The sequence below is a fragment of the Haemaphysalis longicornis genome, unplaced genomic scaffold, assembly GCF_048455015.1.
Source record: "Haemaphysalis longicornis isolate Haplotype H1 unplaced genomic scaffold, Haemaphysalis longicornis Haplotype H1 scaffold_3, whole genome shotgun sequence".
NCBI classification, from domain to species: Eukaryota; Metazoa; Arthropoda; class Arachnida; order Ixodida; family Ixodidae; genus Haemaphysalis; species Haemaphysalis longicornis.
Window position 1 is genome coordinate 191568920 of NW_027526335.1, and position 5967 is coordinate 191574886.

At 47.8% G+C, this 5967-nt stretch overlaps 1 pseudogene; it reads left to right on the top strand.

Annotated features, from left to right (window-relative positions):
- Positions 1-3183: 3183 nt before the first annotated feature.
- Positions 3184-5573, top strand: LOC144175902 (iripin-2 pseudogene; annotated as a pseudogene).
- Positions 5574-5967: the final 394 nt, after the last annotated feature.

The window sequence follows — 5967 nt, forward strand, 5'->3', positions numbered from 1 at the left end:
ACCCGTCAAATGAAGTTTCTAGTAACGGTATAATTTCGAACAGTTGAAATTATAACGTGTGTGTGTATGTAAGTTATGTATCTATATAAGTTGGGTCTCGGTTGCTTATGTATTGCCAAGAACATGTTTTTCTTTTTTTACCAGCGCGTGGCCGCGCCCGGCTATCTTAGCTTTGCAAGATGACGCACGGTTTGCTCTTTGTGTGGTGTGCCTCGCCGGGCAATCTTCTTTAATAGGGAGATGATCCCCCCCCCCCCCTGTCTTTACTAGCCCAGACTTCTCTTGTTGGATCGAAAATGTTACCGATGTAATTCAATGTTTCAGGAAAGAATAATGCTGAGAAATAAATGCTCGCGTGGAAAACGCCGCGGCATTTTTTTTTTACGACTGTCGACTGTGCGTGTCACTTTGTTCGGCGCTTCTTCAACGCTTGTGTTTACGTGATTGCTGCGGAGCATAGGTTCGTTCAAACTTTTCTTACTGAGGGAACCTTGCAGATTTTGGCAAGGCAACTTTTGGCAACATCACAATATATACACATATAAGTTGTTTATTTTCTTCCCCTTATGCTATTCCCCTGTTCGTCGAATGATACCAGTAACTGTGCGTTTCTTCTGGAACAAATGTTTTTCAGAACTCCATTTTTGTCAGAATAGCTAACATAACGCTCAAGCAGTACCTAATTAACAGGGTGTGCCTCCGTTGTCGGACCTACTGCAATATTTACTTTACAGGGACGAGGAAACGTGGGTTCTGCGTTACGCGAATAAAGAAGCTCAACTACGTTTGGATAATATAGCATTCGCCAACCTTTTAGAGGGGCCCCGATTGCTAGTTAAGATTTCCAAAAAAAAAATATCAGTAGAACACACGAGATCCTGGTAGTGAACAACTCACTCAATAAAATATTTGCGATTACGAACACTGAGATGCGTGAAAAGGAAGTGTAAACGTGAGGCGCTGACGTACACTTCCTTAGCCTTGGTATAAAATGTGTCCTATTTCCGGGTCTGGCTTTAGAACGACAACGGCCTCATCGCCGTAGCCGGCTGGTCCTAGGTATACGCTTACGCTATGTGCAAAGAGCGCGTTAGTGCGAGTATTTTGAACGTGACACGAGACGTTCCTGTGATTTGTTAGACTTCATCTACTTTTAAACTTATGCAGCGACGACAAACAAACAAGGTAAGAAAAAGAATACGGTTTCACCCACTAAGCGCTATCTCCTTTAAAAACGCGCGCGCGCGTCGACGTCGCGGGCCGGTCGTTTTAGCGGAGCGATTTACTACATGAGCAATTTTCATAACGAAATGCATGAGCAAAGGCTGATGCGGGGAGTGATGCGCTGTTTGGACGACAGGTGGCTTTTCGGTGCTTTTGAACAGTCAGCTTCCCCGCCACCTGAGCTGCGCGTGTGCCACACACGCACGCACACGCTCACGCACGCACACACGCGCACACACGCGCACACGCACACACAAGGCATCTGAATCCCTTTCCCGATCTTTGAAGGGGCGTAATCCATCAATAGATTATTAACAAACTCACGCTTTGTGTTTTTCGAGGCGGTGAAAGCGCTACCTATATTGCACGAGCGAAATTAGTGCTCACAAAGAAAAACAAAACGCGAAAGTGCAAATGGAAATGACCCCTTTCTTACGCTATGCCACGGCAACTCCGCCGACCTGCCAGGTCATAATAGACTACCTCCGCACAGCTGCCTTGATCTGGCTCCTTATGACGCAGTAAAAGATAGAGAAATTTTTAATCGCCCGACGACGGTACCCACACTAGTGTCCATCATGCGCCCATCATGCACCCATGGGCTCAAAGCGTGCATCATGCGCCCATCCACTAAGGGGTGGTCATATTTGAACCCTACAGAATAAAAGCATTTGATTAAAACAAACCGCGAACTTAATAGTTGTTTCTGCAAGTGTACCCAATAAGAAACGAAGAAGAAAAACAAAAACATCTGCCCAAGCTGAACTTGATTTGGTGGCGGCACACATTCGTTCCATTAAATTATTGTAAATATGACACTTATGTTGATAGCCCAAAATCGAAGGCGTTGTGCTGCTGAGGCCACGGACGCGGGTTCGATTCCCGGTCGCGGCGGCCGCTTTTCTGATGGAGACGAAAAGCGAAAAGGCCAGTGCGTTTGAGGTTTCGGCGCACGTTACGGATCCCCTAGTGGGCAAAATTAACGTGGAGCCCTCCACTGCGGCGTGCCTCTTCGGCTGTGTAGCGTCGGCGCGGTAAACTTCATAATCAATCAATAACTACAAAATCAAAATGAAGCGTAGCTGTGCTCGTGGCTTTTCCTACATAGTCACTGGGCGTTTACATTTACGGGAAGTCTGTTTGATTATTGCTAAACACGGAAAGTGTGAAGCCCAACTGGTTGTGAAGTACTACCAACTACTGTGGAGAAAAAGTCGAAGTTTGCAATCTAGCGCACGCACGGATCCCATATAAATTTTATTTGTGGTTGATACTTACATGCACGTTTTTTTAAGTGAACAAAGAAACAGTGTCGATCTGCGCGGTAACCCGGAACAGATGTCGGCTTGTGATTTTGTTTTCGCTTGACAACTTTATCGCCGCTGCCGTGCAACTTCAGTGGGAGCAGGGCCCGGCGCCAAGATGACTACCGTCAAAGGCATGAGAAAAGCACCGTGGGTGGAAAAAAAAAGGAAACCTTGGTATCCAAAATGGAGTGGGGTGCTTTGCAATGAAGGGAGCATGAGATGAGGGTGGTTGGCAACGCGGCGCCTCCCTTTTAACATTACGTACGTCGCGAAGTCGCGTAAAAACCGAAATGAAAAAAATCGAAGCCTGTCAATGCGCCGAATCTTTTCCCACATTGAAAATATAGCGCCTAATTCCGCAAATGAACCATCCACCATTTCAGGAGCCATTTGCGCGACACCATTTCAGCCTTCTTTCCGACGGGACTTGCGCTGAATAGCTAATGCAAAACGCTTGGGGTCAAAATTCGTGAACATCCGCCTACGCACAACCGTTGCCAACTATCACTCAAGGACGCCTGCCTCGTGGCAATTTCAGCTTGTCTCTCGAGGTTAAAAAATAGCCGCCAACGACATGCTTATATAGAAGGAGGAAATACAACACCGTCTAGCCACGGCCGGAGGAAAACGCTACTCAGTCAAGGCCAGACGTAATCACACTGATTTCGGAGGCTCTGCGTGGCATACGGGAAACACGAGATCTACGTCTGCGCCGACGCCAAGGCGCCAAACCGCTTTAAAAGCGACGTCGCTTCCAACTCACGTTTCCAAAACGTCCGCAATGCTTCCCAGGTTAGTCGTCTTCGCGGTGGCCGCCGCTTTAGTGAATTCGGAGAGCGACGATGTTCTGCTTGCGAAGGCTCACAACACGCTCGCCGTCAACCTCCTGAAACACCTATCATCCACTAAACCATCAGAGAATGTGTTCTTCTCTCCGACGAGCATTGCCGCCGCCTTCGGCATAGCCTACGCCGGTGCCAGGGGAGTTTCCGAGGACGAGCTCGCGTCAGCGCTGGGCCACACGGCATTCGGACTGACCGAAAGGACTCGGGTGCTTGCGGCGTATAAGAGGCTTCTAGACCTTGCCGCCTCGCCGAACGTCACATTGGAGGTTGCCAACATGGTCCTGTCCCAGAAGACCTTCAACATCTCTGACACTTACAAGCAGCACTTGCAGGAAATCTTCGACGCAGAACTGAGGTTGGCCGATTTTGTCAACGAGAGCCCAAAAGTCGTAGCTCAAGTGAATGTCTGGGTTCGCGAGAAGACCCGAGAAAAGATCACGAGCATCCTGCCAGAAGGCCAACCACTGGATGGCGTCCTCCTTATTCTGAACGCCGTCTACTTCAAGGGCACATGGACGACCAAGTTTGACCCCGCTAGGACGCAACCGCAGCCTTTTTTCAACGAAGGAGCCACAGAGGTACCCAAACCAGCAATGAATCTCAGAAGCCATTTCCCGTACGTCAGGATCGACCCCCTGAACATTGGTGCATTAGAGATACCGTACCAGGGAGGTGACATCAGCATGGTCGTGCTACTTCCGGACAGTAGGACTGGTCTTGGTGAGCTTCGGGACAGTCTCTCACTTCCAGTTCTTGAAGATGTAACCAGCCATCTCAGATTACGAGACGTGATACTGAGGTTGCCCAAGTTCGAGATGAGCCTTCGCTATGACTTGGTTCCCGCGATGCGCGCTGTGGGTCTCAACGACGTGTTTGAAAACACGGCCAACTTTACGGGAATCAGCAACAGCACGTTGGTGCGCATCTCGAAGGCTGTGCACAAGGCGGCGGTCGAAGTCAACGAGGAAGGCACCGTCGCTACCGCCGTAACTGGAATCTTGTTTGGCATTAGATCAAGCTTGGGTGCGCCCCCGCCGCCCGTCGAGTTCATCGTTGACCACCCCTTCATCTTCTACATCCGGGACAGGCGCACCAATCGGATACTTTTTATCGGTGAAGTGAATCACCTCTAGGGAGGTCGGCCCAAAGACTTCAAAAATTCGTGCGCGTGATCTTTGAGGTTGCAACAAGTGACTGCTAGCGTTAAAATGGACAGCCATCACAAAAGATGTATGGATCATTTCTCAACCAAATTGAGGCGGCACCTAAAGAGCTTTGTTCTCGGGGCTACAGCTTTGCGTAATTTGTGTGCGTATATATAGAGAATGATTCACCTGCGCAGAGTATATCTTAGGTCTGGTGTTCTCTGGTCCTCGCTTAAATGTTCGGATCTTTATAGAATGAAAGCCTATTATGAGTCATGGGAGAAACCTTGTTTCAAAATTGAAGCTAGTGCCAGATATAAGACCCTTCACTGATCTAAAATGTGATGTAAATGTAGTACTGTCGTGCCGCCATATCACCAATACAACGTCGCTGGTCAATCGCCTTCACGGATTGAAATATGGGCGACGAACATATTAAGACCTTCGGTTTTTCCTTCGTGTTTCGCTTGAGCGAGTAGGTGCAACTCATCTTTCTTTCCTGCGATAAGTAGGCGTTTTCTCTATTTTGCTTTCACGCTGGCCCGCCGCCTTTCCAATTTCTTCAGCTCAGCAGCCAAAAATCCCTTCTTTCATGTTAGCAGCCGCCCGAAACTCGCGGGAGCATCGATCTTTATGTATACAACGTACCCAACGTTAAACACCTCACATGCAAATGCGGCAGGCTTTTTGAACAAAGGAAAAGACACAGAAAACACTGTGTTCCCACATACGATGATTGGATTAAACCACAACAAAAGCAAAAGGAAACCTACATGTCCCTCTAGTTTTCCGCAAAAAATGCTAACCTTCTTCAGTGGAGTTGACATCTACCGCGCGCGGAGCAGACATGATGACAGCTTTTCGAAAGCTACTTTCCCCCAAATGACCTGAACCAAGTGGACCGTGTGCGGGGCGGACGTGCGGAGTGATGTCATGCCATGCGCACAGTTTTTTTTTTTCTGATCGTTTTCCTGTCCTTCCCTTCTTCGTCTCCAACATGAGGCGTGCAGCTTCTCATATACAAATAAATAATTTCATTCTTTCATATTATATATGATGACGACTTCTGTTTTTATTTTTGTTGCTTTTTCTTTTTGCGGCAAAGGTACCCCGTTACAATGGGCTCCTTCGATTCCTATCCCTACTGTGTCACACGGGCTTTGAGACGGTCTCGGCGATGTTTTGTTCAAGGCTCCACGAGATGTGTTAGCGCACAGGTATATGACCTGCTACTTCCGAATAGTGTTGCCGAACACGAGCGGTGTAGAGTGTGGGCTCTTGTAGCTGTAAAATATGATTAAGTATTACATCAGTAAAATAACCCATTTTTCACTTTTGGCTGTAATTCTCCAATTTATGACTTACTCTGCTAAGTTGTGTTCACATCAACACTCTGCAAGTGTGGGCTAAACACACGTTACCTCGCATAATTTTAAGTGTTCGCAA